This window comes from Zophobas morio, unplaced genomic scaffold, assembly GCF_036711695.1.
Source record: "Zophobas morio isolate AGI-343-1 ecotype UQ-CSIRO unplaced genomic scaffold, CSIRO_AGI_Zmor_V1 ptg000016l, whole genome shotgun sequence".
NCBI classification, from domain to species: Eukaryota; Metazoa; Arthropoda; class Insecta; order Coleoptera; family Tenebrionidae; genus Zophobas; species Zophobas morio.
The window spans coordinates 2,978,373-2,991,105 of record NW_026972121.1 but is presented as its reverse complement, the minus strand read 5'-3'; the positions used below and the strand labels follow the sequence as shown (position 1 = coordinate 2,991,105).

Below are 12,733 nucleotides of genomic sequence, written 5' to 3'. Positions count from 1 at the left end.
GAAAAACGAAATTATAAAATCCGAACATTGAAAAATCGAAAAATTAAAAATTGAGAAAACAAAAACCGAAACGAAAAATTGTAGATCCAAAAATTGAAGAAATGAAAAACTAAAAATCGAAAAATGGAAAATTAAAAATTGAGAAATCGGGGAAATTGAAAAATCTAAAATCATAAAATGATAAATTAAGAAATCAAATCTGAAAAATCCAACAGCGAAAATTTTCACTGAAATTGAAAAAAAAAGAAATTATAAAATCAGAAAATCTGGATTTATTTAGCCTCCACCAACTTTTGGCGTCACAACCTTTCCTTATTTAATTTTCCTTAAATTTTTAAATTTTTCCAATTTTCAACGTGTCGGTTTCATAATTGTTTCTTCAATTTTTCGTTTTGCTATTATTCAATTTTCCAATTTTTCGATGTTACGGTTTTAAATTTTTGGATTTTTCAGTTTCTGTTTTTTAATTTTAATTTTTCAAATATTTTAATTTTCATTTTCTCGATTTTATGTAACAATTTTTCATTTACTTTATGTTCTCAGTACAATTACAAAGTTCTTTGGTTTACGAATTATTCGTTAATTCAATTTTTCACATTTTCATTCTTTGATTTTTCAATTTGTGGGTTTTCTAATTATTAAAATTTTCAGTTGTTCTACTTTTGGACTTCTCAATTATCCGATTTTCAATATTTCTGTTTTACAATGTTTCGTTTTTTCGTTTGCACTTTCTCAATTTTTAATCTTTCAATTTTTCAATTTCTCGTTTCTTCAATTTTTCAAGTACCTACCTGATTTCCAATTTTTAGATTTTCCAAAGTTTTGATTTTATGCTTTTTCGTTTCTCCATTTTTTATGTCCTAGTTTTATAATTTTGAATTTTTTCAATTTTTTTGATCCGAAAAGTTTAAAAATCGAAAAATTGCAAAGTGGATCCCGGAAGAAATGCAAGACAGAAAGACTGAAAACCTAAAGAAATCTGAATTTATTTACCTTTGACCAATTTTTTTGATATTACAATTTTTCGTTTTTTAATTTTTTTATTACTTTTTCAACTTTTCCATTTTTCAATGTTTCGGTTGCACAATTTTTCGTTTTTCAACATTAATTTTTTCAATTTCTCAATTTCTCGACTTCTAAGTTTTTCAATTTTTCGTTTTGGTCTTGTTCAATTTTGCAATTTTTCGATTTTTCGTTTCCTCAATTTTTCAAGTTTTTGATTTTTAGTTTTCATTTTTCGAATATTCTAATATTCATTTTGTCGACTTTACTTGTATTTTACAATTTTTCGTTTTTCATTTACTTTATTTTTTTCAAAACAATCACAATGTTTCTTTGTATTTTGTAATTATTCCTTTACTCAATTTTTAAAATTTTCATTCATTGATTGTCCATTCGCCGGTTTTCCAATTTTTACATTTTTCAATTTTGCAATTTTTGGGTTTCTCAATTATTCAATTTCTTTAATTTTCAAGATACCGGTTTTATAAAAGTTCAAATCAGGATATCGAAATTTCTAAAATTGAAAAAAAAAATGTGAAAATTGAAATATCGAAAAACTGAAACCCGAAAAATGTGAAATTAAAAAATTGAAAAATCCAACAACGAAAATGTTCACAATGAAAAAACACGAAATTATAAAATCAGAACATTGAAAAATCGAAAAATTGAAGAAATGAAAAACTGAAAATTGATAAATGGAAAATTAAAAATTAAGAAATCGGGAAATTGAAAAATCTAAAATTAAAAAATGTTAAATTAAAAAATCAAATTTGAAATATCCAGAAATTGAAAACCGAACAATTGCAAATTGAAAAACACAATCGAAAAAGTAAAAAAATCGAAAACTCGAGAAAACGAAAAATTCAAAAATCGAAAATTGACAAGTTAAAAAATCGAAATATCAAAAACTTTGAGAATCGAAAACCGAAAAATCGTGAAACCGAAAAATCAAAAATCGAAAAATCGAGAAATTGTGAAATCAAAAAGTCGCAAAGTCGTGAAACCCAAAAGTCCAAAATTGAAAAATCGAAGTGTTGAAATGTCGAAAAAAAAATCGAGAAAACGAAAATTCAGAAAATCGAGAAATTGAAAAATCGAAAAATTGGAAAATCCAAAAACTAAAACATAAAAAATTGAGAAATTCGAAAAATTGTTTCCAATCACAGAACTGCAAAATCGAAAAATCGACAATTTTAAAAATTGGGCAATTAAAACATCGAAAAATCGAGATCAAAAGATCGAGATATCAACAAATCTGAAAGTCAAAAATTTAGAAAATAAAAAAAAATGGAAAAAATCGAAAAGTTGAGGAATGAAAAAATTGAAAAATCGAGTGAAGTTGAAAAATCTTAACATCGCAAAGTCGAAACGCTGAAGTGAAAAAAGTCGGAAAAATTGAAATTCGAAAAACCCAATCGAAAAAGTAAAAAACTCGAAAACTTGAGAAATTGAAAAGTCCAAAAACAGAAAAATCGAAAAGTTAAAAATTGTTACAAATCAAAGAGTCGAAACGACAAAAAAAAATTAAGAAAACGAGAATTCACAAAATCGAGAAATGGAGAAATGTAGAAATTAGAAGACTGAACAATCAAAACATCTAAAATCTAGAATTGAAGTCAAAAAACTGATAATAGAAAAATTCAATCGAAAGAGTAAAAAAGCCAAAAACTCGTGAAACCGAAAATTCGGAAATCGAAAAATTCAAAACACCAAAAGTCCAAAAATCGGGAAATCGGAAAGTCGAAAAATTGAAAAATTTAACAACTCAATAGAAAGTGAAAAATCGATATATTCAAAAAAACAAAAAGTCTAAAAATCGAGAAAACGAAAAATCGAAAATTTAAAAAAATTTAAAATCCGAAAATAGAGAAATCAGAAGACAGAAAAATAAAAAAAATGGAAAAATCGAAAAATCGAGAAATCGAAAGACAAAAAATCGTCAAATTAAAAATCTAAACATCGAAAAGTCGAGAAATTGAAAAATCGAAAAATTTACAAATTAAAAGAATGAAGAATCAAAAAATCTAAAAGTAAAAATCTAGAAATTGAAGTCGAAAAGTGGAAAATCGAAAAATTGAAAATCTGAAAATTCGATAAACTGAAGAACCTAAAAATTGAAAAATTGAACAAACGAAGTCGAAAAACCGAGAAATCAAGAAAACGAAAATTCAAAAAATCGAAAAGTTAAAATTGGAAAGTCAAAGGCTCGAAACGTTGAGAAGAAAAACGAAAAGTCTAAAAATCGAGAAAACGAAAATTCAAAAAATCGAGAAATTGAAGTCGAAAAATTAAAAATTGAAACATCCATAATTTGTAAAATCGAAAAACTGAAAACTCGAAGCATGAAGGTAAATGTATACATAATTTATTCTATCAAAATAACTCTTTTATCAGGCACTTCATTGTTAAAATGTGTATGCCGTAAAATTGAAAAAACAAAAAATGACAAAATCGGAACATTGAAAAACCGAAAAATTATAAAAATAAAGAAAACAGTAAAGCCGAAGAAGAAATCAAAAATTGCAATTTGGAAAAATAAAAATTTGAAAAATCAAAAAACTGCAGAATCTATAAATTGCAGGATAGAAAAGATGTAAAATCGAAAAACTGAACTTTATAAAGATAAAAGTGAAATATGTTTGTGATATAATCCCAAATTTAATACATACTTCTGTCTACAAAAGATTCTGCCTACTTGAAGATTCTTCTCATTAACTTTGTTCAAAAAAACCATCAAATCCCCCAATTACACGAAACAACTTTCGTACACATTGTGAATTAGATACGCCATTGAGATCATTAACGACAAAAAACAGAAAATAAGTCCAAGTCTTAGTAGACTCCAAAAGAGGCTATTTATGTATCGATTGTTAATTAGCAATTACCGAAACGATTCATTGGTTGCCTAAATCGTCGTAAATACGACTGTTGAGTATTCTCTTGGTCACGAAACCATGATGGAAGGTAAGTTCCTTGAATTTACTCAGTTTTAAAACGAAATCTTTTCAGTAAAAAACTACATCAGAATATGTCGTTTCTTAACGGTGGACATTTTTGAGTATAGAGCCATGAAATATTGCCTCCTGGCAATATATTTGATTCTGTCGCCTTTGATTCTCCTCCAAGGATATTTCTTTTTAAAAAAATTCGAATTAAAGTACTTCGTTCAGTATGAGCCTGGATACATCCTGTTAATATATGTATGTGTGTACCAAAATTCGAAAAATGAAATAAATTCACTATTAATTGTAGATGTGGGCATCCATTTACTGCCAACCTTACACCACCAACATAGTCAAGACGTACATACACCAAATCGAAGCTTGGACAATCGAAGAGGCCACAGAGGAGATTAAACAAAAAGTAAAGCAAACTTGGATATACATTACGGCCTACATCTGCACAATCACGGCTCTAGGCCTCATAAGTGCGATAAGCTTCATCGTCCCAACGCCCAGAGACAAAGATCTTATTTACTTTTTCAAAATAGTAGAACTGTATTTTCCGCAATGGGAAAATTTTATCGTTTGGTGTGTAAGACCTACGTTTTTTGTGTTGACCTACGTGGGAGTAAGTGTACCTGGATACACGATTTTGTATTTCAACGGCCACGCCAATCTACAAAAACTTATGCTGAAACACTGCTTGAAAGATATAAACGCCAAGTTCGAGCACCTAGAGTACAACGTGGAGTACCATCGCGAGATCGAGGAAAAATTGATGTTTTGCGTGAAGCGCCACGTCCAGCTCATCGAGTAAGACGATAATAAATCTTGAATACAAAAGCAAGGAATTTTTCAGAAACGCGTCAACGCCCTTACGACTAGCACAAGTGTACGTTTTGCCGTTTCAAATCATCGGTACCTGCGTAACGGCTAGCGTAATTCTAGTTTTTTTCGCGGTACTTCTTGCGCTAACGCCAAATTTCTAATTAACATTGTAGTTTGAAGGTTCTTTGTCCGACCAGTACTTCCGAATCGCAGTTATCGCACTTACGATGTCTGGTATGTTGCTCGTGTTTGCAGTCGGTGGGCAAGGAATCGAAGATGTGGTACGTTGTAACATAGTCGTGGTACTTTACCAAACCTGAAATTACTTACAGTCGGAGGAAATCTACGAAACTCTGAGCCAAGTCGAGTGGTACCACTGGAACTCAAAAAACAAAAAAACTTACTTGTTTTTTCTGATGAACGCAACGCGGAAGTTCAAGATCAAGTACTCTGAAAATATTTCGCTCAACTATCGGCTGGGATCAGAGGTACGACTTGGGGTTGTTGGCACGAAATAAATCGATGATTTCAGATTGTGAAAGCCATTTTTTCTGCTATGTCGGTCATATATAGTTTACAACAGAAGAAGTACTCGTAAATAAAGAAGGTGGATCAGAACATAGTCGAGATAAATTTCTCTAGTACAGTTTTATTGTCAAAATGTTTGTTCCGTAAAAACGCCAACTGTTCCCATTCAATAAACAAAAAACGATAATTTTAGTTTTATTTATTATAAGGGGATTTCTAAAAGAAAACAAATCATTTGATTTTACGCAATACTTTGGTGTTCCTCAGAGCCTCGTCTTAAGTCACTTACTTTTTACTGCTTACATATGCGATATTGTTGATGATTAAACAAACATAAACTTTCTGATATCAAACACAATTATGATAAACGTAGTTTGACCTACCTAGACGTGCTTTTAGCAGTTTCCGCGATATTTAGTTTAGAACAAAAAAGAAACTTGTAATGCAAGAAACTATAACAAGTTTAACAAAATTTTTAGTACATTTTCAGAATGTCCGTCTGTTAAAGGTTGTTCAAACTTTGAAATGGTATTTCGCGTCTTTACTTATAATTAAATGTTATTTATTTTTGGAAAAATCTGGATGATTTAGCCTCGACCAAGTTTTTGCCATCATAATTTTTCGTTTTGCTATTATTCAATTTTTCAATGTTTTAAAGTTTTCGATTTTTCAGTTTCAGAATTTTTAATTTTTATATTTATTTTTCATTTTCTCGATTTTATTTCACAATTTTTCATTTTTAATTTACTTTATTTTCTCAGTACAATTACAATGTTTCTTTGGTTTATGAATTATTCGTTTATTCAATTTTTCACATTTTCATTCTTTGATTTTTCAATTCGTGGGTTTTCCCATTATTAAATTTTTCAATTTTGCTATTTTTGGACTTCTCAATTATCCGATTTTCCGATTTTTTTAATTTTCAATATTTCGGTTTTACAATGTTTCGTTTTTTCGTTTGCACTTTCTCAATTTTTAATCTTTCAATTTTTCAATTTCTTGTTTCTTCAATTTTTCAAGCAGCTGATTTCCAATTTTTAGATTTTCCAAAGTTTTGATTTTATGCTTTTTCGTTTCTCCATTTTTTATGTTCTAGTTTTACAGTTTTGGATTTTTTCAATTTTTTTGATCCGAAAAGTTTAAAAATCGAAAAATTGCAAAGTGAATCCCCGAAGGAATGCAAGACTGAAAACCTAAAAAAAATCTGGATTTATTTACCTTTGATCAATTTTTTTGACTTCACAATTTTTCGTTTTTTAATTTTCTTTATTACTTTTTTAATTTTTCCATTTTTCAATGTTTCGCTTGCACAATTTTTCGTTTTTTCAACTTTAATTTTTTCAATTTTTCAATTTCTCGACTTCCAAATTTTTCAATTTTTCGTTTAGCGATTGTTCAATTTTGCAATTTTTCAATGTTACGGTTTGAAATTTTTCGATTGTTTTTCAAGTTTTTGACTTTTATTCTTCATTTTTCCAAAAATTTAATTTGCATTTTCGCGATATTATTTCACAATTTTTCGTTCTTCATTTACCTACTTTTCAAACTTTCGTTCTTTGATTTTTCAATTCGTCGGTTTTCCAATTTTACAATTTCTCAATTATCCGATTTCTGTAGTTTCCAATATATCGCTTTTACAACAGTTCGTTTTTCCATTTTGCACTTTTTCGATTTTTAACTTTCTCAGTTTTTAATTTTCAATTTTTGAGTTCTTTATTTCCAAGTTTTAGATTTTCCAAAGTTTTCATTTTATGCTTTTTCGTTTCTTCATTTTTTTGATTCGAAGTTTAAAAATCGAAAAACTAAAAAATCGGAAAAGTTGAAAATAGAAAAATTGCAATTCGGAGCACTCAAGTAACGAAAGACTGAAACATCGAAAATCTAAAAATCGGGAAACTTAAAAATCGAAACAAAAAAAAAATGAATCGCTAAATCGGAAAGAAGAAAAAACGAATCGGATCGAAATTTTGGAAAACTCAAAAATTGTAAAACTGAAAAATTATGAAATCGTGAAAATTGTCAAGTCGAAAAATTGTAGCACTGAATGATGGAAAAATTGGAAAATTAAATATCGAGAAACTGAAAAATTAAAAGTCGAAAAAAATGTAAAATCGAATAGATGAAAAGTTTTAAAATCCAATAGTTGAAAAATTGTAAAATTCCAAAACCGTAAAATTGAAAAAGTGATTTTTTTTATTATAATAATTGTTTTTACACATTTAAAATGACAACTAGAAAAATTGCAAATCAAAAATTGAAGAAACGAAAAATTGAAACCCGAAGAATTTCAGATTGAAAAATTGGAAAGCTAATAGAGAAAATTTTCACAATGAGAAAAACGAAATTATAAAATGAGAACATTGAAAAATCGAAAAATTAAAAAGTGAGAAAAGAAAAACCGAAACGGAAAATTGCAGATCTAACTGGGACACTCTCCAAAGTGATCTGCACAAAAATTGAAGAAATGAAAAACTAAAAATCGAAAAATGGAAAATTAAAAATTGAGAAATCGGGGAAATTGAAAAATCTAAAATTATAAAATGATAAATTAAGAAATCAAATCTGAAAAATCCAACAGCGAAAATTTTCACTGAAATTGAAAAAAAAGAAATTATTATAAAATCAGAAAATCTGGATTTACTTAGCCTCGACTAACTTTTGACATCACAATCTTTCGTTTTTTAATTTTCTTTAATTTTAAAATTTTTCCATTTTTCAACGTGTCGGTTTGATAATTTTTTTCGATGTTGTAGTTTTAAATTTTTCGATTTTTAAGTTTCTGAATTTTTAATTTTTATTTTTCGAATATTTTAATTTTCATTTTCTCGATTTTAATTCACAATTTTTCATTTAGTTTATTTTCTCGATACAATTACAATGTTTCTTTGGTTTATGAATTATTCGTTTATTCAATTTTTCATATTTTCATTCTTTGATTTTTCAATTCGTGGGTTTTTCAATTATTAAATTTTTCAGTTTTGCTATTTTTGGACTTCTCAATTATCCGATTTTCCGATTTCTTTAATTTTCAATATTTCGGTTTTACAATGTTTCGTTTTTTCGCTTGCACTTTCACAATTTTTAATCTTTCAATTTTTCAATTTCTCGTTTCTTCAAATTTTCAAGTACCTGATTTCCAATTTTTAGATTTTCCAAAGTTTTGATTTTATGCTTTTTCGTTTGTCAATTTTTTATGTTATAGTTTTACAGTTTTGCATTTTTTCAATTTTTTTTACCCGAAAAGTTTAAAAATTGAAAAAGTGGAAAATCTAAAAATTGCAAAGTGAATGCCCGAAGAAATGCAAAACTGAAACTTTGGAAACCTAAAAAACATCTGGATTTATAATACAAAATTTTCAATTTTTCGTTTAGCTATTTAGCAATTTTTTGATTTGACAGTTTTTCGACTGTTTTTCAAGTTTTTGATTTTTATTCTTCATTTTGCCAATATTTTCATTTTTATTTTCGCGTTATTATTTCACAATTTTTCGTTTCTCATTTAGCTACTTTATTTTTTCAATAAAATTGCATACAATGTTTCTTTCGAGTACTTATACAATAATTTTTTTATTCAATTTTTCAAAGTTTCGTTTTTTGATTTTTCAATTCGTCGGTTTTCCAATTTTTGAATTTTTCAGTTAAGCAATTTTTGGATTATTCAATGATCCGATTCCTTTAATTTTCAAGATATCGGTTTTACAATAGTTCATTTTTCCATTTTGCACTTTTCCGATTTTTAACTTTCTCAATTTTTAATCTTTCAATTTTTGAGTTCTTGATTTCCAATTTTTAGATTTTACAAAGTTTAAAAATCGAAAAACTGAAATATCGAAAAACTAAAAAATCGGAAAAGTTGAAAATTGAAAAATTGCAAATCGAAGCACTGCAGAATCGAAAGAGTAGAACTCCGAAAACCTAAAAATCGCGAAACTTTTTTTTATCATAATAATTTATTACATATTTTAAATGAAAACTAGAAAAATTGCAAATGAAAAACTGAAGAAACGAAAAATTGAAAAATCAGGATATTGGAAAATCTAAAATTGAAAAGAAAATGCTAAAATTGAAATATCGAAAAACTGAAACCCGAAAAATTTGAAATTAAAAAATTGAAAAACCTAACAACGAAAATGTTCACAATGAAAAACACGAAATTATAAAATCAGAACATTGAAAAATCGAAAAATTAAAGAAATGAAAAACTGAAAATCGATAAATGGAAAATTAAAAATTGAGAAATCGGGAAATTGAAAAATCTAAAATTAAAAAATGTTAAATTAAAAAATCAAATTTGAAATATCCAGAAATTGAAAACTGAACAACTGCAAATTGAAAAATCCTACAGCGAAAATTTTCACTGAAATTGAAAAAAAGAAAAATTATAAAATCACAACATCGAAACACCCAAAAAATTTGAAAAATGGGAAAAAACTGAAACGAAGAATTAAAAGTCAAAAAATTGAAAAATTAAAAACCGAAAACTCGCGAAATTTCAAAATCTAAAAATTGAAAGACCCAAAAGTTGTAAAATCAAAAAATTGAAAAAAATGAAAATGAAAACTCGACAGAATCCGAAACAATACACGAAGAAAACAGAAAGAGATTCCGATCAAATTCCGAGAGAATCGTGGACAATCCGGAAGAATACCAAGAATCCAAGGGGATACGAAAGGAATCGGCCAAATTCTTATAGGATTGGAGAGAATCCGGAATAACGTTAAGAATTTGGGAGACATATAAAAGAATCCGATAGAATTTGAAAGAATCTGTATGAATGCGAAATAATCCAAGGAAATCTGACAAGAATCAGAGAGAATCCGATAATAATTCGGAAGAATTCAACAGAATTCGAAAAAATACGCAAACAATTCGCACGAATACGAAGAGAATCCTAAAAGAATCCCAAAGAATATAAGAGAATATGCGAGAATCCGACTAAACTCCCAGAGGATAAGAGAGAATGCGAGAAAATCCTAACGAATATGAAAGAATCTGATAAAATCCGACAGATTCTGGAAGCATTCGAGCAAGAATACGACAACAATTGGAGAGAATTTGACAGTTAAATAAAATGCAAAGAATCCGAAGGAATACGACAAAGTCCGAATAAACTCGTGAGAATTCAAAAGAATGAAAGAAAATATAAAAGAATCGACCAAATTTCGAGAGGATGGTGGAGAATCCGAAAGAAACGGAAAGAGTGTGTGGCAAAATCCAAAATAGTCTGAGTGAATCAGAGAATTCGAAAATGATTCAAAAGAATTCGACATAATAATATAATCCAGAATCCAAGTACAAATAATACAAAGAGTCCAAAAGAATACGAGAGTATTTGAAAAAACAAGTCCCTAGAGTTTCAGAAAGAATACGAAATGAATCTAAAAAGAATCTCAAAGAATACACGATAATATGAGACAATTCTATCAAATTCTCAAAGGATCGGAAAGAATCCGGAAGAATCCTTAAGAATCGGCGAATATACAAAAGAATCCGAGAGCATTTGGAAAAATCCAGATGAATCCGAAAGAATACGAGAAAATCTGACAGAATCCGGAAGAATCCGAGTGAATCGAGAGAATCTAAAAATAATTCTTAATAATTCAATAGGATTCCAAAGAATATTAAAGAATCTGGAAGAATGCAAGAGAATATGAGAGAATCCGACCAAATTTTGAGAGGACCGGAGAGAATCCGGAAGAATCCATAAGAATTAGAGAAAATCAGCTAATAATTCGAAAGAATTCAACATAATCGGAAATAATACGCTAAAGAATCCGAAAGAATACGAAAAAGAATTCCGAAGAATATAAGAGAATAACCAAATTCGAGTGGATAAGAGAGAATCCGGAAGAATCCTAGAAAATACGAGAGAATTCGAGAGTACACATATGAAAGAATCTGGAAGAATACGAAAGAATCCGAGAAAATCGGACAGAATTCGGAAGAATCCGAGTGAATCAGAGAGAATCCAAAAATCGGAAATAATACGCTAAAGAATCTGAAAAAATACGAACGAATCCGAGAGAATACGAAAAAGGATTCCGAAGAATATAAGATAATGACCAAATTCCGAGCGGGTAAGAGCGAATCCGGAAGAATCCTAGAAAATACGAAAGAATTCGAGAGTAGGTACATGAAAGAATCCGGAAGAATACGAAAGAATCCGAGAAAATCGGACAGAATCTGGAAGTATTCCAAACAGTCCTAAATACGAGAGAATCCGGAAGAATACGAAAAGAATCCCAAAGAAAAAATTGAAAATAAAAACTCGAAAAGTTGACGCTGTAAAATTGAAAAATTGCGGATGGACAAATTGAAGAAACGAAAAATTGAAAAAATTGAAATTGAAACAACAAAAAATGATGAAATTGGAACAGTGAAAAATCGAAAAACTGTACAAAGAAAGAAAATAAAAAACCGAAACGAAAAATTACTAATCGAAAAACTGAAGAAACAAAAATGGCAAATTTTTCAAACAAGCGGGATTTGTTGAGCTGCGATCCAGGGGCCAGCGACGTTCTGTCAAAATACAAATTTTTCTAACTTAGATTAATTTATTAAAGGCGTCGGCATTTCCTCAAATGTTGACATAATGTATTTAATATACGTAAAATTCATTTTTATAAGTTATATATGTTTGTGATATAATCTCAAATATAATACTTCTGTCTATAAAAAATTATCTTTTATCTAAGTAGTTAAACTTTAAATTTGCATTTTGAAGATTCCTAATTGCTTTAATGAGATCAGAATTTTGATCCATTAACTTTGTTCCAAAAACATCAAATCATCCGATTATACGGAACAAGTTCGGTATAACTACAATTAGTTATACCAATGAAGATCATTAACGACAAAACACACAAAATAATTCCAGGTGCGTGGCTCTTGTCCAACCTTAAAGTCTTAGTAGTCTCCAAAAGAGGCAATTTGTGTATCGATTGTTAATTATCAATTACCGAAACGATTCATTTGTTGTCCAAATCGTCGTTAAACACGGCTGTTGGATATTTTTTTAGCCACGAAACCGTGATGAAAGGTAAGTTTCTTGAATTTACTCACTTTTAAAGCAAACTCTTTTCAGTAACGAACTATATCAGAATATGTCGTTTCTTAACGGTGGACATTTTTGAGTACAGAGCCATGAAATATTTTCTCCTGGCAATGTATTTGATTCTGTCGCCTTTGATTCTCCTCCAAGGATATTTCTTTTTAAAAAAATTCGAATTAAAGTATTTTGTTCAGTATGCGACCATTTACATGCTGTCAATATATGTATGTGTGTACCAAAATTCGAAAAATGAAATAAATTCACTATTAATTGTAGATATGGGTATCTATTTACTGCCAACCTCACACCACCAACATAGCCAAGACGTACATAGATCAAATCCAAGTTTGGAAAATTGAAGATGCCACAGACAGGATTAAAC

General features: G+C 28.7%; 1 protein-coding gene across 1 annotated transcript in view; it reads right to left on the bottom strand.

Annotated features, from left to right (window-relative positions):
* LOC135129553 (von Willebrand factor A domain-containing protein 8-like) overlaps window positions 1–12,733 on the bottom strand; it is a 191,885-nt gene that overhangs the window by 33,224 nt on the left and 145,928 nt on the right. The window lies entirely within an intron of this gene.